The sequence below is a fragment of the Biomphalaria glabrata genome, chromosome 6 (genome assembly GCF_947242115.1).
Source record: "Biomphalaria glabrata chromosome 6, xgBioGlab47.1, whole genome shotgun sequence".
Classification (NCBI taxonomy): Eukaryota; Metazoa; Mollusca; class Gastropoda; family Planorbidae; genus Biomphalaria; species Biomphalaria glabrata.
This window is the reverse complement of record NC_074716.1, coordinates 52935422-52960144: the sequence shown is the minus strand read 5'-3', so window position 1 is coordinate 52960144 and position 24723 is coordinate 52935422. Positions and strand designations below refer to the sequence as shown.

General features: G+C 36.1%; 1 protein-coding gene and 1 long non-coding RNA gene across 3 annotated transcripts in view; one reads left to right on the top strand and one right to left on the bottom strand.

The window, feature by feature from the left end:
* The first annotated feature begins 462 nt into the window (after positions 1-462).
* The window catches only part of LOC106072300 (uncharacterized), a 207340-nt gene continuing 183079 nt past the window's right edge, over positions 463-24723 (top strand). For both annotated transcript variants that reach the window (XM_056034206.1, XM_056034204.1), the window contains exon 1: positions 463-838. The gene's annotated coding sequence lies outside the window, so the exon portion shown is untranslated. The remainder of the gene's footprint in view (positions 839-24723) is intronic.
* On the bottom strand, positions 15439-23128 carry LOC129927018 (uncharacterized). Its single transcript, XR_008778728.1, has 2 exons — positions 21201-23128; positions 15439-15931 (listed from the first exon to the last, which is right to left on the bottom strand). It is a non-coding gene; the product is annotated as an uncharacterized LOC129927018 (long non-coding RNA).

Here is a 24723-nt window from a genome sequence, read left to right as displayed (position 1 = left end):
TGATTTCCTTTCACTAAAAGCTGGTCTGCTCAAAGTCATATCTGAAAACTGCTGAATCAGAATTGAAAACTATTGGTCTTTGGAAAGTCAGAACACAGAACTAGTGGTCTTTGGAAATTCAGAAGTGAGAAATACTCGTCTTCGGAAAGTCGGAAGTGAGAACTACTGGTCTTTAGAAAGTCAGAAGTGAGAATTACTGGTCTTTAGAAAGTCAGAAGTGAGAATTACTGGTCTTTGGAAAGTCAAAACAAAGAGCTGCTGGCTCTTAGTAAGTCAGAAGTGAGAACTACTGTCTTAAAAAAAAAATATAAAGAATATGATAAAAAGAAGTGTGCCAGTAATTCTAGTCAGTCTTGGCCAAGGGAGAGAAATCTCTCACTCCCAACTAAACAAGGGGGAAGCAAAATACATCTTTTTTTTTTGTCTCCCCTTTCTTGATCACTCAGCATGCGGGCGAAGCAGGATTAAAAAAAAAAAGAAGTCTAGAACCATACCGACTGTAGTGAGAGAAGTGTGTGGAGTGACCTCCTCTTGCTACCTGTACTGTCAAAAGTTATCGCCCTCAGAACGTGAGCTGTGTCGGTCATTTCTTGTTTTAATGAATATCATTAGCCCATGACACGGTCTGGGCTTGTCTTGAAAACTTTTGATCAGCAGACCTGGGACTTTGGCCAGTGATGAGGTGAACCTCTAAATCTAAAACCTACAAAACCTAGTGGGATAGATGTGGATTTCAATGTTCACAGTTGCTTACAGCAGTGCTTAGTTTGGGGAATGTGATAAACACTTGAGTTCAAAAAAAGAGTTTCCATAGTTGGAAGGACTTTTGATTTATGATGTAAGTACAATCTAAATTACACAATCACACATTAATTAATAATTCAAATATCTTTTGTTAAAACTTTAATACGTTCCCATAAGCAAGAAAACAATTAAATCTACGCGCATCCTTATGTTTATCTAGTTGTGCATATTAATTAAATAATTATACGCGGATAAGCTGTCAGTTTTCTGATTCAGGAAATCCGTTCCATGTTATAACGGATCTTGGTCGGAAAGAAGTTTGTCCTAGCGTTTGGAATAGGAAATGTGCCTTTATCTTTGTGACTTTCTATTTTATTAGTGAATGTTTTTATTATGGTTCCGTATTTTATGTATAATCAACACTCTGTCTGGTACAATTGTGTACACGTTATTTCTCCCACTTCCCATTCTCGGATCTATTTAATTATTTGCACAATTATTGACCGTACCTAACAAAACACGAACGGAGACAAGAAAATTAACCAATGGATCAGTGGTAATTAATGTATTGTGTTTGATATAAAAAAGGGAAATAACTCTTACGATATTGAGAGATATGAGTTTTAAAACGATGAGTTATTCTCATTAGACAAGTTTTTCTTTAATCTTCTACCCCGGAATGTCTTTCATTCACTATTGCTTTGAATGTTGTTACTCTGTAGTCAAATGCTTATACTTTTGTTTCAGTTGAGTTACGCGATTTTATTGAATTGAGCATTAATTAGTATGACCAGCTTCATGTTTAAATGCTCTTGTTTATTTAAAAAAAAAGACACGACATTCTGGACTAAGAGATTGTACAAACAGTAGAGTGTTGTTTGTCTAATTTTATTCTCTACTCTATTCTTTTCCCGCAAGCAGCAAAAAAAAAAAAAAAAAAAAAATATTCCTTGAAAATTGTTTTATTTTCCACTGTTGTCTTTCTGCTGTCTTTCTGTTGGCTAGTTCGTCTGCATCTCTTTTCTTGTTACTTTTCTATAAGTAAATGTGTTTGCAAGTTCAGATATTTGTTTACGTGGCTGTACTGCCTTGAGTTATAACACGTTCCATAATGGTCTTGTTGTTCTCCAGAGGACTAGTCGAACATTCGATTCGGTTGCGTACTTTGTTTCAAACACAGACTCCAGTCTTAGTTGGTGATGATTATAAGCTTTTGGTTCAAATATCATATTGGAGCTCTTCAAGTATCTATGGAATGTTCTTGTCAGCACTGCAATGAATGTAATCCTAAATGTTCCCAATCAGGGTCAATAAAGTTGTTTTAGTTTTAGTCTTAATTAAGGAGTGTGCCTTTCAGAAATAAGGTCAACTTGAGAAAGATATTCCTGTATTGATGTAAACTTAACATATTTGCAATTTATGTCAATAAAGTTTTAGTTTTAGTCTATATGCCTTTCAGAAATGAGGTCAACTAAGAAAAAATATTAATAAATAAGAACAAAATATAGGCCTACTGTGATCTTTCTCTCTCTCTCTCTTTCTCCGTTCGATTATGTAAGGTGAGTATCAATTCATAATCAATTATGTTTACGAAATATTTAAATTCTGTCGTTGTAAATGTAAGCAACACGAAATGTAGCCACTGGGGAAAATATATTTATTTCTTATTTGTAATTATTTGTAATTGACCCAAGAAATCGAAATCTAGGCCCATCTTGGCCCATTGAATCTCCTCTCCATGTGGCATGTCTGAAATAATGTTCTGTCTGGGAGGGATGTAATTTGTTTTAATCTGTATCTGATAGTAAACTGTGCGTATCTCTTGGAAGTCTGGATATGATATTACACTGAATGGTGCGCATCTCTTAGAAGTCTGTATATGATATTACAATGAATGGTGCGCATCTCTTAGAAGTCTGTATATGATATTACACTGAATGGTGCACATCTCTTAGAAGTCTGTATATGATAATACACTGAATGGTGCGCATCTCTTAGAAGTCTGTATATGATATTACAATGAATGGTGCGCATCTCTTAGAAGTCTGTATATGATATTACAATGAATGGTGCACATCTCTTAGAAGTCTGTATATGATATTACAATGAATGGTGCGCATCTCTTAGAAGTCTGTATATGATATTACAATGAATGGTGCGCATCTCTTGGAAGTCTGTATCTGATATTACACTAATGGTGAGCATCTCTTAGAAGTCTGTATATGATATTACAATGAATGGTGCGCATCTCTTGGAAGTCTGTATATGATATTACAATGAATGGTGCGCATCTCTTAGAAGTCTGTATATAATATTACACTGAATGGTGCGCATCTCTTAGAAGTCTGTATATGATATTACAATGAATGGTGCGCATCTCTTGGAAGTCTGTATCTGATATTACACTAATGGTGAGCATCTCTTAGAAGTCTGTATATGATATTACAATGAATGGTGCGCATCTCTTGGAAGTCTGTATATGATATTACAATGAATGGTGCGCATCTCTTAGAAGTCTGTATATAATATTACACTGAATGGTGCGCATCTCTTAGAAGTCTGTATATGATATTACAATGAATGGTGCGCATCTCTTAGAAGTCTGTATATGATAATACACTGAATGGTGTTATATGATATTACAATGAATGGTGCGCATTTCCTGTAACAAGTCTTAACAGTATAGTAAAAATAAAGATGTAGATTACATAGTGATAGACTTTCTTACACCACTGAGGTAGTACAGGGAAGGTGGGCAGCCAGGGCGTGGGATACATGTGCATCTGCTATGAGTGTATAGTCCTAAAGGGTGACAAAAGTTTTCGCTCAACTTTTAAAATAATTGTATTTATTTATAAGGCGCTGTTAAGAAACATACTGTAGGCTTAAGTTGCTATAAAAACATAACATGTAAACATACGAGTTACAATGACAAACTAATCTTAAAAGAAGTTTTGAACAGATAGAGCTTCATGTTCTTCTAGAATGTTGTGAAGCATATTGTTTGTTTTGTATGTGATCAATTGCATTAAATTGGATATATGCTAAAAATGTTTCTAAATGAACGAAACAAAAATGGCTATCACTATACATTCTGTGTATACGCCTCTACACCGGTTGGTATTCAACCAAGGGCCCTCGAGACATATCAGGCCCGTGAGGCAGTGTTTTCTGAGCTTCTGCCCCCGATGTAAAACGAAGCCTCAGAGGCTCTTGGTCTCGGTGCTTTTTTTTTTATGTAATGCCTCTCTTGACACGAAATTTATACCGCCCCCACCCCTCGGGGAAACAAAATGTTTGACACCCTGCTCTCTGCGTTCCATTCAGGTCATGCTCATACAGAAATGATCTCTCGGTTTGCAGGTCAGTGAGACAAAAAGTGTTTAATTGCGCAACATGTCCAGCTGTGAGCAGATATTTCCTGCAAATTAATTTTGTTTTAATCTGAAATTATCGAAATGAAATTAAATAAAAAAAATGTCTGAAATGTGTTCTTTAGGTTTTAATAGAATAATTTTTTTTTAAAGTTTTTTTTTTTTCATGTAAAAGAATTATCAAATGAACGAAAATTAGACTCGAAAAAAAAAAGTTTCTTCTATATTTCTTTTTTGTTTTATTTTGTATAAAAAAAATAACGTATTATTAAATCTTATCTTATCTTATATAATACAGACGTTACTTCAAAAAAGAAGATGATTACGTCCTACGCGTCATGCATTTAGTCATGCATATTAACCAATGACTTAAATTCTGCCAAGTCACTGGTTTTCCTGGCTAGCTCAGGCAACCCATTCCATGCTCTAATAGCTCTAGGGAAGAAGGAGTATTTGTACAAATTTGTCCTAGCATATGGGACGAGGAATGTGCCTTTATCTTTGTGTCTTTCAGAGTATTTTATTAAATTTTGTTTTTGTATTTGAAGATTATGGTTCAGTGTTTTATGTATGATTGCTACTTTACTTTTGAGCCTTCTGTCCTGAAGGCTTTCTAAATTTAGTGATTTTACTAAAGGTGTTACTCTAGTCAAATGTGAATATTCGTTTGTTATGAATCTCACTGCTCTATTTTGTGTCTGTTCCAGTTTCTTAATGTTTTCTTGAGTTGAGGGGTCCCAAACGGAGGATGCATATTCTATTATTGGCCTAACCAAGGTTAAGTAACATTTTAGTTTTATGTTCTTATTTGATTTATAGACATTTCTTTTAATAAATCCTAATGCTTTGTTTGATTTTTTTGTAGTTTCATCAATATGTGGATTCCATGATAGTTTTTCATTTATTATAACACCTAGGTATTTTGCGTTTTTAGTCTGTGATACTGGTTTGCCATGAATAAGATAAGTGGAATTAATTTGTTTTAGTTTTTTTGTTACTCTTAACAACTGACATTTTTCTGGGTGGAAAGACATGCTCCAATTTGATTCCCATTTCTGTAATTCATCTAATTCTCTTTGTAAAATATCTGTGTCTTGTGTTGTTTTTATTGTTCTATATATTATGCAATCGTCTGCAAATAATCTGACTTTTGTTCCTGAACTAATGCAATTTGGTAAATCATTTATGTAAATTAAAAATAGTAGTGGACCCAAGACTGTACCTTGAGGTACACCTGAGTTTACTGTTATCGGTGTTGATTTAGAGCCATTTATTATTACAGTTTGTTCTCTCCCTATCAGAAAGTCTTTAATCCACTGATGCAGTGGACCATTAATGCCGAAATATTTTAATTTTTTAAGCAAACTATGGTGGTGAACTTTGTCAAAAGCCTTAGAAAAATCTAGTAAGATAGCATCTATTTGTTCACTATTATCTAAACCTTTTGAAAAATCATCAATTAGTCCTATTAGTTGTGTTATATAATAAAAGAAACGTCATTGTTAAATGTATATATATATACATTATTATGAAATAACATCAAGGATTTTGTCAGCAAAAAGTTTGAAAGATTTAGTTTCATCTAGGTCAATGTTTGTTTTCATCTAGGTCAATGTCTGTTTTAATTCAGACCAATGTCTGTTTTTAGACAGATTGCCATTAAAGTTGCTAATTTCATTAATGAGTCCTGTATTACTACCATTTGGCTTTTTTTTTTGTATTTATCCCTATTTATAAGTAAAGTCAAAGTATGGTTCCGTTTCCTAAATAGATCAAAGTCTGGTTCTTTTTCCTAATTAGGTCAAAGTCTGGTTCTATTTCTAAATAAGGTCAAAGTCTCTTATTCTAAACAAGGTTTTAAAACTCGTATCTAATTTTCCGTTTTGATTGTAGAGTTAAGTCAAAGGTTAAAGTTAACAAGTTTTCACCTCTCTTGAAAGTTTTAGACGTCACTTCCGAAAATGTAGATTAATACGTCCTACTTGAAACCCCTTACAGGACAGCAGGGGTGACCAGTGGACAGAGGATAACCTAGAGGTAAAAGGGCAGCAGGGATGACCAGTGAACAGGGTATAAACTAGAGGTATAAGGGCAGCAGGGATGACCAGTGGACAGAGTATAAACTAGAAGTATAAGGGCAGCAGGGATGACCAGTGGACAGAGGATAAACTAGAGGTATAAGGGCAGCAGGGATGACCAGTGGACAGAGGATAAACTAGAGGTATAAGGGCAGCAGGGATGACCAGTGGACAGAGTATAAACTAGAGGTATAAGGGCAACAGGGATGACCAGTGGACAGAGGATAAACTAGAAGTATAAGGGCAGCAGGGATGACCAGTGGACAGAGTATAAACTAGAGGTATAAGGGCAGCAGGGATGACCAGTGGACAGAGGATAAACTAGAGGTAGAAGGGCAGCAGGGATGACCAGTGGACAGAGCATAACCTAGAGGTAAAAGGGCAGCAGGGATGACCAGTGGACAGAGCATAACCTAGAGGTATAAGGGCAGCAGGGATGACCAGTGGACAGAGTATAAACTAGAGGGGAATCGATTCTACAGTCCGAAGTGTATACCTCAAGGCCACGTCTGAATAGATCTTTCACTTCTCAGAAAAAGAGCGACCTAGCCAATATTCTAACTCACAAAAAGAATGCATTGATAATAAATACTCTCTATTTTCTTTTTAAAATTACTCACAGTCCGAAATTTTGTGCGTGAATTATTAAGTTAAAAAAGAAAAAAATCAACATAGATGTGTTAAAAAAAAAAAAAGACAAAGATTAAAATTAATCCCCAGACTCTTAATCCTTTATATAAATCATTTTGTAATAATGCTTCATTTCCGCTGTCCAGAAACTAAGATCCTACTATATCTGGAAATGACGTCAAGGTGTTATTTTTAATTAGCTCGCTCTCCTCTCACTCTGGGATTACACGTCTGGCCACTCAGACCGTGAACGCATCGACAACAACACAATGAGGGCCTAGGTGTTATAATGACTTTCAGTCGAACAATTGGAGCTGTGAAGAAGCTGAGAACTTGTTGCTTCTATGACACGACATCCCCCTTTGGTTTGATTCGGATAGCTTATATAGTAAAATAAGAAGGATGTAGAAGTTCTTGGAGAAGTTTGGGAAAAAAAAGGGGGGGGGGGGTCAAATGATCTCTCTAACTGGCAGTCTGGGAGTATAATTCACTCTTTATCTTGTACTGTTTTTATTTATTTTCCAATTTCCAGAGAAAACATTTTGCCGGTTATTAATACAATGTTTCATTGTTTGATTTTCTCGTCTGGAAGACAGACGGCAAGGGAGAATAGGAAAGAGATGGGTTTGTTTTTTTTTCCTTCTTTTTCACCTGGCCAGCTTTTTTTGCTTCTGGTCTTATAAGCTCTTCTGCAGTTCTGCAATGGAAAACTAGCTATCTGTTCTTATCAGCTGTACCACACTGCCCTATAGAGTGTTGGTTATACTGAGTAGGTCTGGTAATAAGTTCTGCCTGAGTTACGTTGGAGCGAAAGGGGTTTGAATGACAGTTTTTGTAATGGTGGGCGCAGAGTCTACACAGGGAGGTGGGGTGTGTATACCTTATTCTTTAAAGGTGTTAATATAAAGGTTTAAAGCAACTCATTTCCTTTGCTTTATTATCGTTATTCATTGATTCTATTTAAGTGTTTAATTTTTTCTTCTGTTGTTACAAATTTGATAAAATTTGATTATTAGTAGACTTTCATATGAGAGTGTTGTAACAGTGCTCTGCACTTCTGAGGTCAGCTTTAACGTTAAGAGATGTGTTCATTGACCTGTAGTTTGACCCAAAGTTTGGTTATGAAAACTGTCGTTACCTAAACATCAACTAGCTCATTAAAGATTTTCACGATATTTTTTTAATGCATTAATTTTCTTTTCTTAATAAAATACAGTACCTTATACAATAAAGACAAAGCAATATGGAGAAATATAGAGAGCGATACAAAATGAAAAACAAGGAAAGTTGGGAGAGATGTTGAAATGAACAGACGAACAAAAACAAATGTCAAGGACGTCGTATGGAAAAGTCACTGTAAAACACTAAAAATATAAATGTGAATGAGCTACAAACAAGTTCTGAAATTCTTATCTTATAGAATATACAGACCTTACTGCAAAAAAAGAAGATAGTTACGTCCTACGCATGTTTCAGTTAGTCATGCATGTTAATCAATGACGTAAACTCTGCTAAATCGTTGGTTTTCCTGTCTGATTCAGGCAACCCATTCCGTTTTGTTTTTTTTTTTTAAATTTTTGTTAAGTCGGGTTGTCTTCTCAGTTCGTCTACATAATACATTCACTGCGAGACTTGTGCTTGAGAGGTACAAGTATTGCAGCTCCTCTTGCCATTGGCTAAAGTTGATTCCACTTTCTATCACGTGACCACTACTTTGTGACATGCGCCGTTTTACATAATGACGTTTCAGCGTATTCAGTGGTGAGCACGATCTCGTCCTATTGGTCCACGAAGATGATCACTAGCGTTATCTCCCCTTGTTTACACGAAGCTGGCTTTCATTCTTCTCCTTACATATCCGATTACATTCGGAGCATGAATAAGTTCGGCCTGATTCAACTTGCACTAACTGTAGCTTAGCTCTAGAGCTGACGTTTATCAGTGTCCTAAACCAGTGTTTCTCAGACTGTGTTCCGCGTGACCCTAGTTTTTCCACGAGGCCTGAATATGTGTTCAACGAACTGCAGGAAAAAATTAACTAGTAGGCTAACACATGAATTAATCTCTCCAAAAAAAAAATCGAATTGTTCCGCTAAGTACTCAAAATTTGCGAAGTGTTCCGTTAAGGAAAAAGTTTGGGAACCACTGCTGTAAAGCGTAGAAACATTAAACATCAATGTTAATTATGTGTCTTGAATGGCATGAGCGTGACACCCCCCTCGTTCAAGAGATTGTTATTTCTTATCTTGTTATCTTATTAATTGCAGACGTCACTTAAAAAAAAAACATGATAATTACGTCCTACGCATTTCATGTGTCAATCTAGCCATGCTTGTTAATCAGTGATTTAAGCTCTTCTAAAGTCGTTTGTTTTCCTGGCTGATTCAGGCAACCCATTCCATTTTCTAATGGTACTCGGGAAGAAGGAACACACTTACATTAACTTGTCCTAGCACATGGAATAAGAAATGTGCCTCTATCTTGGTGTCTTTCTGGGTATTTTATTACGTTTTATCTACGTTATTACAGACGTTTTCTAGGCTATTCAGACCAAAAACAATACAACACAATAACACATCGTATAATTTCCTTTCGAAATTGCGTTAACTTCCAGATTGTTATGAAATAATAAGAATTAACAGTAAAGTGTAACAAAGAGCTAAACATCAACTGAAACCAATCAACATCAGTACGGGAACGTTCGGATATTACGTAACGGCTAAAGGGGGAAGGGGGGGCATTCAAATTTGTTACGATTTGTTACAACGGGTCTGAAGAATTGTTACGTAACAAAAAATTCAAATGAAATAATACAACTTTTTTTTAATAGCATTTTGTCATTTTAACTCTCGAGATTATGTTTGTTATGTTATCACAGCGTCTTGAGCATACTTTATGTTTATGTCACCACATCGCCTCGAGCCTACTTTATGTTTATGTCACCACATCACCTCGAGCCTACTTTATGTTTATGTCACCACATCACCTCGAGCCTACTTTATGTTTATGTCACCACATCACCTCGAGCCTACTTTATGTTTATGTCACCACATCACCTCGAGCCTACTTTATGTTTATGTCACCTCATCACCTCGAGCCTACTTTATGTTTATGTCACCACATCGCCTCGAGCCTACTTTATGTTTATGTCACCTCATCACCTCGAGCCTACTTTATGTTTACGTCACCACATCGCCTCGAGCCTACTTTATGTTTATGTCACCTCATCACCTCGAGCCTACATTATGTTTATGTCACCACATCACCTCGAGCCTACTTTATGTTTATGTCACCACATCACCTCGAGCCTACATTATGTTTATGTCACCACATCACCTCGAGCCTACTTTATGTTTATGTCACCACATCGCCTCGAGCCTACTTTATGTTTATGTCACCACATCACCTCGAGCCTACTTTATGTTTATGTCACCACATCACCTCGAGCCTACATTATGTTTATGTCACCACATCACCTCGAGCCTACTTTATGTTTATGTCACCACATCGCCTCGGGCCTACTTTATGTTTATGTCACCACATCACCTCGAGCCTACTTTATGTTTATGTCACCACATCACATCGAGCCTACTTTATGTTTATGTCACCACATCACCTCGAGCCTACTTTATGTTTATGTCACCACATCACCTCGAGCCTACATTATGTTTATGTCACCACATCGCCTCGAGCCTACTTTATGTTTATGTCACCACATCACCTCGAGCCTACATTATGTTTATGTCACCACATCACCTCGAGCCTACTTTATGTTTATGTCACCTCATCACCTCGAGCGTACTTTATGTTTATGTCACCACATCGCCTCGAGCCTACTTTATGTTTATGTCACCACATCACCTCGAGCTTACATTATGTTTATTTCACCACATCGCCTCGAGCCTACTTTATGTTTATGTCACCACATCACCTCGAGCCTACTTTATGTTTATGTCACCACATCGCCTCGAGTCTACTTTATGTTTATGTCACCACATCGCCTCGAGCCTACTTTATGTTTATGTCACCACATCGCCTCGAGCCTACTTTATGTTTATGTCACCTCATCACCTCGAGCCTACTTTATGTTTGTTATGTCACCACATCACCTCGAGCCTACATTATGTTTATGTCACCACATCGCCTCGAGCCTACTTTATGTTTATGTCACCACATTGCCTCGAGCCTACTTTATGTTTATGTCACACATCACCTCGAGCCTAAATTATGTTTATGTCACCACATCGCCACGAGCCTACTTTATGTTTATGTCACCACATCGCCCCGAGCCTACATTATGTTTATGTCACCACATCGCCTCGAGCCTACTTTATGTTTATGTCACACATCACCTCGAGCCTAAATTATGTTTATGTCACCACATCGCCTCGAGCCTACATTATGTTTATTTCACCACATCGCCTCGAGCCTACTTTATGTTTATGTCACCACATCGCCTCGAGCCTACTTTATGTTTATGTCACCACATCACCTCGAGCCTACATTATGTTTATTTCACCACATCGCCTCGAGCCTACTTTATGTTTATGTCACCACATCACCTCGAGCCTACTTTATGTTTATGTCACCACATCGCCTCGAGTCTACTTTATGTTTATGTAACCACATCGCCTCGAGCCTACTTTATGTTTATGTCACCTCATCACCTCGAGCCTACTTTATGTTTGTTATGTCACCACATCACCTCGAGCCTACATTATGTTTATGTCACCACATCGCCTTGAGCCTACTTTATGTTTATGTCACCACATCGCCTCGAGCCTACTTTATGTTTATGTCACACATCACCTCGAGCCTAAATTATGTTTATGTCACCACATCGCCTCGAGCCTAGTTTATGTTTATGTCACCACATCGCCCCGAGCCTACATTATGTTTATGTCACCACATCGCCTCGAGCCTACTTTATGTTTATGTCACCACATCGCCTCGAGCCTACTTTATGTTTATGTCACCACATCACCTCGAGCCTACATTATGTTTATTTCACCACATCGCCTCGAGCCTACTTTATGTTTATGTCACCACATCACCTCGAGCCTACTTTATGTTTATGTCACCACATCGCCTCGAGTCTACTTTATGTTTATGTCACCACATCGCCTCGAGCCTACTTTATGTTTATGTCACCACATCGCCTCGAGCCTACTTTATGTTTATGTCACCTCATCACCTCGAGCCTACTTTATGTTTGTTATGTCACCACATCACCTCGAGCCTACATTATGTTTATGTCACCACATCGCCTCGAGCCTACTTTATGTTTATGTCACCACATCGCCTCGAGCCTACTTTATGTTTATGTCACACATCACCTCGAGCCTAAATTATGTTTATGTCACCACATCGCCTCGAGCCTACTTTATGTTTATGTCACCACATCGCCCCGAGCCTACATTATGTTTATGTCACCACATCGCCTCATGCCTACTTTATGTTTATGTCACCACATCGCCTGGAGCCTACTTTATGTTTATGACACCTCATCACCTCGAGCCTACTTTATGTTTATGTCACCACATCGCCTCGAGCCTACTTTATGTTTATGTCACCACATCGCTTCGAGCCTACTTTATGTTTATGTCACCACATCACCTCGAGCCTACTTTATGTTTATGTCACCACATCACCTCGAGCCTACTTTATGTTTATGTCACCACATCACCTCGAGCCTACTTTATGTTTATGTCACCTCATCACCTCGAGCCTACTTTATGTTTATGTCACCACATCGCCTCGAGCCTACATTATGTTTATGTCACCACATCGCCTTGAGCCTACATTATGTTTATGTCACCACATCGCCTCGAGCCTACATTATGTTTATGTCACCACATCACCTCGAGCCTACATTATGTTTATGTCACCACATCGCCTCGAGCCTACATTATGTTTATGTCACCACATCGCCTCGAGCCTACTTTATGTTTATGTCACCTCATCACCTGGAGCCTACATTATGTTTATGTCACCACATCGCCTCGAGCCTACATTATGTTTATGTCACCACATCGCCTCGAGCCTACTTTATGTCTGTTGACGCGCTTTATAAATGTAAATGTATTATTATTCACAGGTACAGTGGTGCCTTGACTTTCACTTTCCATTGTGTTGTGGAAGATTTTCGGTGTGTGTGTGTGTTTGTCGTGGAGTGTAATTGTCATCCTTAAGCATAGTCCTGCACCTGCCCAGTGGTTGAATGGGTCAGCTTAGCGGGGGTAACGTGAGAACAGGACTGCAGAACGACAGTTGAACGTCTAGGCCTGTCTGTGTAGGGTGTGGGAAAGAAACTTAGAAGTGGACAAAGTGCTGCCGGTGGATATAGTGTTGTGAGACGGTTACTATGTGTGGTCAACCGTGACACACGGTCAAGTGTTGGGTATCGGAGAGTTAGGGGACTTGCGGGAAGTGACGAATGTGTTGAGATTATGCATAAGGAAATCATCGAGTGGAGTTGGTTATCTGCAGATAATGTTCGCCTTGTAAATATGTTACGTTTGCATGCTGCACAATAAAAGGCAGTTTATACTTAAGAGGACTTGTTTCTTGACAACGAGCTTCTTACTTTGATTTGATGTTTCTGTTTCACTTTGAACAATCCTTCATTTTCGAGGACAACACATGAGTCAGTCAAACGAATGAACCAAAATCATTAATTATTTAGTAGTAAATCATTAATTTTGTTTTATATAGAAAAAGATTAGACAATACCTTGTATGAATGTGAAATATGGCAGAACTTTGACGGTACTGTCACTTTTTATACTCTGATAGCTGAGGCCAATGCTTTTTCGCTGTCCACAGCTTTCTTAGTTACCATCTCTCTCCACATGGAGACGCTGTGTCTGAGCTGCAAAGTGGGCGTCCCTGGTTCAAATCCTGAGCTCTAATGGGTACCTGACATTAGTCGGGGTAAAGTACAGGCGGTTGGTCGTTGTGCTGGCCACATGACACCCACGCTAACCGTGGGCAACAGAAACGGATGACCTTTACATCATCTGCCCCATAGGTCAATTTGTATGAAAAGGGAATTTAACTTTACATGAATAATTGTGCACAATTTCAACTTTATCTCTCTCCTGTAAGTGCATGAACACAGTGTATAATAATCGTAGCAGAGGGTAATTACATGAAAGCATTGTATAGATAGCGAAATGGTTCAATGAGTGGAACGGTCGCCGAATGGTCCTAGCGTAAAACAAAATACATGAATATTTCAAACGAATATTTTGTTTGGTTGTAAATAAAGGGATTTGAAATAGTGTATAAATAATTCTATATATTTTTCTTTTATTTCCTTTTTTTTCCCCACTTTTCTCTCTCAACAATTTTCCGCCTAATCATATTTTCCCCCCGAACAGCAGACGAGCTAGTTGTCTCCCATTATCAGACGTCAATATTATAAATAGATTTCCACGCTTTCTTTATTAAAAAAAAATGACTGTCAACATCTTGTTTTTCTATTTTTTTTGGGTGATAAGATAAAGTGATCTAATTATTTGCTATATCAATACACACCAGCGCTAGTTGTGCGGGAGGGAAAAGATGATACCAGAATTTAAAAAGTACACGATTCCATTTAAAATAAAACATTTCCTCCTCTGTTCTGTTAAAGCAGCGGTTCTCAGCCTTGTTTGCTCGGCGACCCCTTATTATAATCCCCCACTCTGCCGCGACCCCCACCCACACAGCAATAGAAGAATAGACAATAACAATCTATATTTTCGATGGTCTTAGGCGACCCCTGGCAAATCGTCAATCGACCCCCAAGGGGGTCGCGATCCACAGGTTGAGAACCCCTGTGTTAAAGGGTTGATCGTTAAAAGTTGTAAGAACAAGCTAATATCACAAAGATGATGAGACATCAGAGCTATATTGTTATAACCTTGCCATGCACACCGCCATCCAAGATAGTGCAGAAGGTGCGCACTATTAGAGACTAGTCTAAGAAGGATTTTGACAATAGAAGAAAGATAGCGAAGTCCCGCCCAAGTCTGGAGCCAACGAAGATGCTGTGTTTAAGGCAGACGTTGCTCTATATGTTTGTAATGCCCCCATGTAAATAAACATCTATGTAAAATGTTTGATTGTAAAATGTATGTATATCGTTGAGGTGCCCTCGTAAGATATTACAATATACAAATATATACAGTATACAATCGCTAACACATTATACGCGGCTAACATGTTTCTTATGCGCTCCATAAACTTGCATGTTAATGGTCTCCCTTTTCTCCCCCTCTTCAAAACCTAGAGAAAAATGGCCTTCTGTGCATGGCTCAATGAGCATGTAATTCGCTCTTTTTTTTGGTTGGCTTAGACCAGCGGTTCTCAACCTTTTAAGCTCGGCGACCCCTTTTTACAATCCTTCACTATGCCGCGTCTTCCCCCCCACCCTCACACACACACACACAGCAATGGAAGAATAGACACTGTGATGTTGCTAGTTCAGGCTGTCTTGAAGTCAACCAATTACTCTGCAATCGTTTGGGTGTAATTGTTCGGGTGTATTACGTGTAGTTGACCAACAACACAAACAAGAACTATACAACACCTGTTTTAACAAGTGGAGAGATGTAGTCAACGATGATGAACAAGTTTATATGGATTTATTCTGATAAAAGGCCACAGTAGAAGTCTCTGTCACTAAACACGTCGTTACCCTGGAATGTTCTATCGCTAACTGATTTTCCGGTCTCTAACCCAACATATCCCAAACGTCACTAGTCCCGTTCAATATGCGTCTACTATGGTGCGTCGCTAAATAACTAAAATAACTAACCTATATAAATAAGGTGTCTAACAGATTCCTCCCCCCCTTGAAAAAAAAATATGTCAATATTTTTCCACTACTGTCAAGTCTTACAAGGGCATTTTCAATTTAAGGGGAAGACCACAAACATAAAATCTTGACATCTTCATCTTGACATCTTCATCTTGACAGTTCCTCATATTCATGTCAATGTTCATAACAGTTCATAACATTCCAAAATCATCTTCATTGGTACACAGTTCATCATGGAGGAAAATGTGGCATCTTATTGGCATGTCCTACACATCTCAAATGTTCTTCACTGGCAGTAATCTGATAAAATACAATATTTCAAAAAACAATTACAGACTTTATTTACACATTCAATACATTTTTTTCTTACCACCCTTTTATACGCTTTTGTCCATTTTTCTTTTATACTCACCCTTTTCCATAGAACTAACTTTCGTCAATGATATATGAAATGATTCACACAAAAAAAAATATCCATACTTACTTTTAAATGCTTAACATCAAATTTACTTATCTCCCTTTTCCATAACATATAAATGGTGTCAATATATTAATATATAGTACATAATCAATATAATCATAGTTTATTTACAAAATTATTTCACTTCAATGTCATTCTAGACAATAGATCAGCTACAATATTCACAGATCCACTAATAGCTTTCACTTCAAATTTATACTCCTGTAGTGCTAAGAACCATCTATAAACACGACTGTTTTTCATGCTCTTTTGCTGTATATACTGAATAGGTTTATGATCAGTTAATAATATGAATTTCCTTCCTATTAAATAGCTCTCTAGCTTAGTAATTACCCATATTACAGCTAAGGCTTCTCTTTCAATGACACTATATTTTTTCTCTGCCTCTGACAATTTTCTGCTTACATATAATATAGGATGTAAGTTATCATAGTTCTGCATTAAACAACCACCAATAGCATTACCAGATGCATCAGTTGTGACATAAAATATTTTGTCTTTATCAGGTAGTCTTAATATTAGTTCATGACTAAAAACATCTTTAATTCTGTCAATAGCTTTCACACATTCCTCATTACAAACTACTTTTTGAGGTTTTCCTTTTTTAAGTAAGTCATTTAATGGATTCACTATTTCTGCTAAGTTCTTTATAAACTTTCTGTAATAATTTACTATTCCTAATATGCTTTTAATTTGTCTTTTTGTTGTAGGTATTTCAATATTAAGTACTTTCTTTATGTTATCTTCAATAGGGCTAATCATGTTGTTATTTACTTTATGTCCTAAGAAAATTATTTCCTCCAATCCTATTTCTACTTTTTCTGCTTGAATTGTAAGTCCACTTTCTTTTATTATTTTGAACACTTCTTTTACATCTACCAAATGTTCCTCCCAACTATTATTAAAAATACATATGTCATCCAAATAGCAAATAACATTTTCTTTGTTTCCAATTATCATGTTCATCATTCTATTAAATGTGGCAGGTGCATTTACTAATCCAAAACTCATATAATTCCATTGAAAAATACCATATGGTGTTACAAATGCTGTGTAAGGTTTTGCATTTTCTGTTAAAGGTATTTGCCAATAACCTTTAGTTAAATCCAATTTAGTAAAAAATTTTGCTCCATTTAATTTATGTAAAATATCCTCTATATTTGGCATTGGATATGGGTCAAATTCTGTGATGTTGTTAAGTTTCCTATAATCAATACATAACCTTATATCTCCATTCTTCTTTTTGGCTATCACAATTGGTGAAGCATAAGGAGATGTTGATGGCTCAATTATACCTGATTCTAGTAAATTATCTATTTCTTTCTTTACTTTGTCTTGTAAATGTAGCGGTATTCTATATGGCTTAAGCTTGATAGGTTTTGGATCTGTTACTTTAATGTCATGTTTAATAATATTAGTTTTTCCTGGTATGCTGGAAAAAATTTCTTTGTATTCCTGTATTATTTTAGTTATATCTTTTGACTTTTCCTTAGTTAAATTATTAAGATTAATCTTTTGCCAAGTTTGATTCTCTTTTGTTTCTATTACAGGTATTTCCTTAATATCATTTTCATTATGATTTTCATTTGTTATTATCATCAGGCATTCTTCTCTTTCTGAAAATTTATTTTCTATTTCCTCCTGAATGTTTTGTATTAACTCATCTTCTCTATCATGATACAGTTTCAAATTATTTATGTGATATGTTTTAATTTTCCCATTTATTTCAATTTGATAATTCACATCACTAATTTGTTTTATCACCTTAAATGGACCTTTCCATTGTTTACCAATTTTATTTTTCAGGTCATTTATCAATATTAATACATTGTTTCCTACTTCTAGTGTTTTCAATTGTCTTTTCTTATTTAAATTCTCATGAGCACTTTGTTTGTACTTCTTATTGTTGTTATATGCTTGAGTCCATATTTCTTTCAATTCTGTTGTGATTGTTGTTTCACTGTCATTATTTAATTTATTCTCATTGTCTATTAGATTTTCTTTAAAAACATCTAATTCATCTCTGGGTTTTCTTCCATGTATTATTTCATATGGTGAAAATCGTGTTGCTTCATGGATGTTGTTTCTATGAGCAAATAGTACATAGTTAATGTAATGATCCCACTTGTTCTGATTATTCTGAATTATTTTTGTTAGTGATCTTTTTAATGAACCACCATATCGTTCACATAAACCGTTACTCGCCGGGTGGTAAACCGAAGAGTATATGTGTTGTATATTGTATTGTTTAGTCCATTTCTTAAATTGTTCTGACTTAAACTGAGATCCCTGATCACTCAATATAATTTTAGGTATACCATGTCTTGTAATTACTTTTTGAGTTATGGCATTAATGATATTCTCTGCACTTGTATTTGATAATGGGATTGCCTCTGGATATCTACTAAACATGTCTATTACTGTTAGAATGTATTTGTTATTATTTTCTGTTTGAATTAAAGGACCTATTAAATCAATAGATACTTTCTGAAATGGTGCTGTAGGTTCATCCATTTCTTGAATGGGTGCTTTATTCACTAGACTTTTGTTAGATCTCTTTTGACATATGTCACATAAGTTTATGTATTTGTTGATTGTTGCTTTCATTTTGGGCCAAAATACTTGTTTTGACAAATTCCTATAACATTTCTTTACTCCCCTATGTGCTGCTAAATTATTATCATGTGTCATGATTAAAACATCTTTCCAATATTTCTGTGGTAAGACAAGTTGTTTTATTTTCTTGTTATCATTACTTGTTTGTCTAAATAATATTTTATTCTCTATACAAAATTTCTCCATTGGATTATTATTGTTTTTATCTGATATTCTTGAATAAATTTTCCCAATAATATTATCATTCATTTGTTCTAATGCAAATGTGGGTGTTGTTTCTTTTTCACTTTGAGATATTTGTGTTTCAAGACTATTTTGTGTTTCATTTTCTATCTCTTTTTCCTTAACATCTGTATTTTCTATTTGTATTACATTACTGGTTTCTTTTTCTTTATCATTACTAATTACATTTATTGTATTTTCCTGTTTCTCATCTTGTTTATCCATTGATCTTGTTATTACCATACTTGTTATATTTTGTGTTTCTATGTTTTCATGATTTTGTCTTATGTTTTTGTATTTGTTTTGCCAGTCTTCTAATTCTTTTCTTGAACATTCTTTAACTCCTTTTATGTTTCCTACTAACATATCATATCTCATTTCTGGTATTGCAATGCCATCACAATAACCAGTGAAAAATGGGGTTTCAATGTACACCCTTATAGCTTTAAATTCCCTTACAGTGCCATCTGCTAATTCTACTTTCCTAGTAAACCCTTTATACCAATGAGGTTTGACAAATTTAGTTTTTACTGCCAAAGTGTTACAACCTGAATCCCTGATTAATTCCACCGGAATTCTATCTACAAACCCTGGGTACACTGCAAAATTGTTCCTATTTCCTTCCATGAAATATACCCTATCTGTACCTTTATTTTTGTATTCCCTACTGTAACTCCTATTTCTATAATTTCCCCTGTCATTCCTATCTCTACTCCTATATCTACTGTTATTTTGTTCATTGTATCTATTTCTACTTCCAGACCTGCTATTCCCTCTTCTACAGTTAGCTGCTATATGACCTTTTCCTTGACATTTAAAACAGGTTATTTCACTATATTTTCTATTTCCACTATTTGATCTGTTTCTATTTCTACTTCTATCAACATTTTCTTTGGTGTATCCTATTAAATCTACTTTGCTCTTATCCCTATCAGAAAATGGTTTATTTGGATAAGCATTTTTGTATACTCTCATTATCTCTGTTATTTCATCTATAGTTTTGGGGTTTCTTTCTCTAATAAAAGATTGTAATTGAGAATCACATTTATTTACAAAGTTGTCCACTAAAATAAAATTTTTTAATCCCTCATAAGAGTTATTCACTTTTTCTAATTTTACCCACTTATTGAAAAAATCCTTTTCCATATTAATGGTAGTTTGGGGTTCTATTTCTAATGATGGTATATTGTCAAAGTATTTCTTTCTAAAAGTTGTAGCATTATGACCATAGGCATTCAATAACTCTTTTTTTAAAACCTGATAGCTATCATCAATATGATGGTCATGATTTTGGCATATTGTTAGAGCTTGACCATGAACAAAGTCTATCAGTATTTCAGACCACTCTTCTTCTGGCATATTAAATGTAGACATTTTTGCCTCATATCTTTTCAGAAAATCACCAATGTCATCCTTCTGTTCATCAAAACTTTGTATCTTTCTCTTTAGCCATGTCTGCGAATTAGGGTTGTCTCTTTGTGTGGTATGATTATTTGAGTTATTTCCTTGTTCAGCTTGAGTTCTGGCTTGTGCTGCATCCAATCTCATCTTTTCCATTTTAGCTTCATGTTCTCTAATTTTTTCTCTCTCTTTGTCTTGCCTTTCTTGGTCCTCTTTTTGCTTCTCATATTCTTCCTTTCTGATCCTTTCTTGTCTTTCTATCTCTTGTCTTTTTTCTTCTTTTTGTCTCTCCATTTCTTCCTTCACAACTTGCTGTACATAAGCTGCTAAGTCCTTTCCTTTTAACTCCATGGCCTTTCCATCCTGCATAGCTGCTTCCTTAACCTCCTTAAGGTCCACATATGATGATGTAGCCATTGTGTTTTATATTTTATATATATTTTTACTTAGCCTATATTGGTTTTTACACACTTTTATACCAGTTTTAAGTGTTATGTCTCTATCTATAGATTTAGTAAATGAGTAAATCTAGTCTGAGTTATTATGGTTATATTCAAATCTGTATATTAGGTCCAGTATTACACAAATTTAAATCTAGTATATTATAGTATGTATAATAATACTATTTAGATCTATAGTTATCAAGAGCACTATGACTTTTAGATCTAGTATGAATAACTATGATCAATTTTAAAATCTGGTATGACTGAAATGTCTAGAGTAAGTTCAAAGACTGTCTAGAGTCTAGATCTAGAATAGATTGTGGTTCTATTTAACCATACGAAATAAATATATGTATACAATGTCAAATATATCTTCAACAAGATATATATATCTAGAATGTACTACCTTCATTCATCTTTCAATTAATAATATTCTCAAATTAGAGTCTAGATAATCAAATGTACCAAAGAGATGTACAACAATTTGCAGATCTAAATTTAGCCAGACGACAGTGTTTGACTACATAGCCAGTTTCGGCATTATTCTCATGGCAAAATCATATTTGATTTTAACCGCTCAAACTAAAATTATTTTAGTCTGATTCACAATGAAAGAATCCTACCCGCACTTTCTATCATTAAGTGAAAAAAAAATACAGATCTAATTAAATTAATAAAAATAAATAATTTAAAATAATATAAACAAATGAAATAATTAAATGAGACTATCGCTATGGGTTGGGATATGACAATATGGCACACAATGATAACGTCACGAAGTAACCAGGCAACAACGGATATGACGTTTACACAAACAAAACAAATTACAATCCTAAACGTATATTATAGTTTTTCATCTAAATTACGTCTTCTACCCCGACGGGTTTTAAGGCGCACCACCTGATTTTACTCAGGCTAACGTACCAAATTTAGACAAAATCTATTTCTAAGGGCAATCTAAACATATACTAATAAGAAAAATGGCACTTAGCTTTTGATAAGAAAGATCCCTTTGTTCGGACTCCCGAATATGCTAGATCACAACAAATTCTACTGCTTCTCTTCCAGTTCTGACTCTGTTCTCCGGTGCTACCAGTATCCCACGTAATGCCACAGATGTCCTGATATGCCACAGCAAAATGTTTCAGTTCCTTCGACGACTGTTGATGACCGTATGTGTAGTTCCGACGACTTAGTGTACACAGTTACTGACGAATAGGTTAACGGTTCTTCTGGCGATGACTTGACTTGTGTAGATGACTACTGACAAATAACAGTCTCTTGACGGCAACTTGATCTGGACGACTGACGAATAACGAATTTCTTGACGATGACTTGATCTGGGTTGACGAATAACGACTTTCTTGACGATGACTTGATCTGGGCTGACGAATAACGGTTCTCTAAAATAGTTCACTGCTTCTGCTGCTACTCTGGTAGTACGACGAAGTTTGCTGTTGTACTCTGCTTCACTAGACCAAACTGTCCAATGTAGACTATATAGGTGAGACCAAGGTCACCTCCGACGACGTTCCGTTATACGACTAACGGTTTTCAACGAAATTAAGTGGATGTAGCTGTTTCCACAACTTCACTGCTAACAAGTCTAGGTATGGTCTAGACCGACGAATACTAGATATATCAATGTTCAGTACTGATAAAGATTACTTTACTAACCTTCCAAAGGTTAAACACAGTGACCGTTATAAAAGTGGCAAGCAACCGGTTCAATGAGCAAACTGCTCCACAAGAATCTCTCCAAGGGTAAGACGACAGAGCGATTTCGATTTAGTTAGCTACCAAACTTGTAGTACTCACAATACTTCTGACAGCGGGCAAACTGTCCTTCTCGAACTGACGAGGTAAAACTTGATACTCAATGTGGCTCCTATGACGAAGAAAAAATATGTCCAACAGGTTCACTAACGATCTCTCACCCGTTATGAATGAACGGTTTCTCTGGTTGTAGGTCGATTCAGCATATGAAGATCAGGCGTTGCGATGATTACGGTCCTGACGAAGGTCACCCTGAGTTAACGGCTCGTTGAACGTGCGATCAAACAGGCGACGACTGCATGTAGATCTAGAACAAAGTCACTCTGCGATGCTGCTGTGTTCAGCCGTACTCCGATGAAATCTTATAACTTCGAGTGCACGACCCTCACCTGAGTAAACGTTCTGCTTCGAGGTCCGGTTCGATGTTCGGGCTTCGGGCGTCGGGGGTCGCCACTGTGATGTTGCTAGTTCAGGCTGTCTTGAAGTCAACCAATTACTCTGCAATCGTTTGGGTGTAATTGTTCGGGTGTATTACGTGTAGTTGACCAACAACACAAACAAGAACTATACAACACCTGTTTTAACAAGTGGAGAGATGTAGTCAACGATGATGAACAAGTTTATATGGATTTATTCTGATAAAAGGCCACAGTAGAAGTCTCTGTCACTAAACACGTCGTTACCCTGGAATGTTCTATCGCTAACTGATTTTCCGGTCTCTAACCCAACATATCCCAAACGTCACTAGTCCCGTTCAATATGCGTCTACTATGGTGCGTCGCTAAATAACTAAAATAACTAACCTATATAAATAAGGTGTCTAACAACACACAAAAAATCCATATTTTCGATGGTCTTAGGCGACCCCTGGCAAATCGTCAATCGACCCCCAAAGGGGTCGCGACCCACAGGTTTGAGAACCCCTGGCTTAGACAGAACCACGTGGTTCACAAGTCTCAAGGCTAAAATGTTCTATTTATAGTTCAAGGAGTAGCCTTGTGGAATGTAGAAATAATACATTAAGTTTTTTTTGTTTTTTTTTACAAAAGGATTTTGGGTTTAGTACTTGGATGATTTCATCATGTCTTTTCTGCAGTGGCGTGGCTAGGGTATACGATGTCCAGTGCGGGAGCTCCTCATGATGCCACCTCCAAAACAAACAAACAAACAAAAATAATGAGATAAAACACAATAGACTTTTTTTTTATTGCTAATTAGGAAAACAACAACAACAAAACAAAAAACAAACAAAAAACAAATAAAACAACAACTAAAAGATGCTAAAAAAAAAAAAATCTTACGTGCCTTCTCATTGTTATTAAATTTTTCCATCGGCAATTATTGTATGGATAAAATTGCCAAATTAGTGAGTGGACAATTTTTTCATCTTTAATCGCCATTAATTATTGATTCAAAATGAGTCTGAAAAAAAAAAAACAACTTCTTTCGCATATAGCCAAACTTACCGCTATTGCTAAAAATATTGAAATCAAGATGACAATATTGGGGGCTGAATTATCATGCCGATTTTTTTTTATTTTTTTATGAAGCTCAAAATCTCTTACAGATTTTTGAACATAGAAACTGATTACTGTAGTAACAACTGACGCCCATGGGTAACATACGTTTATTGACTAGACATTAAAATACAATAAATTAAAATGTACTCTATAAAATAGTAATAGGAAGTGGTTCAAACATTTATTTTAAACAAATTATAAAAACAATGTCTACTTGAATAGAGTACGTAATCATCTTCTTTTTGAAGTAACGTCTGTATTATATAAGATAAGATAAGATAAGATAAGAACATAATTCAACATTGAATCTATATATCCTACTCCAACATCCAAAAATGTGTTATTAGTGAAGATCAATGATCTTCTGGAAGTCTACGGCTGTACTTCTGAACTCATCAACTGCATCTCTTGATACAGACTCTACTTCCTCACGTCATACCAACTCTCTCTTTCTCTCTTCTCGGCGATGCAGTCATAGTAAATATTCAGGGCTTCAAGCCACACTGACACTGGCCCAACTAAAAGTGGATAGATGACATGTCTTTCAACAGCAACAACATCTGATATTAGACCAAACAGTACTTAAGTCAATAGCATGACCTTATCTTACACTTTACAGGGCTACTTGCATTC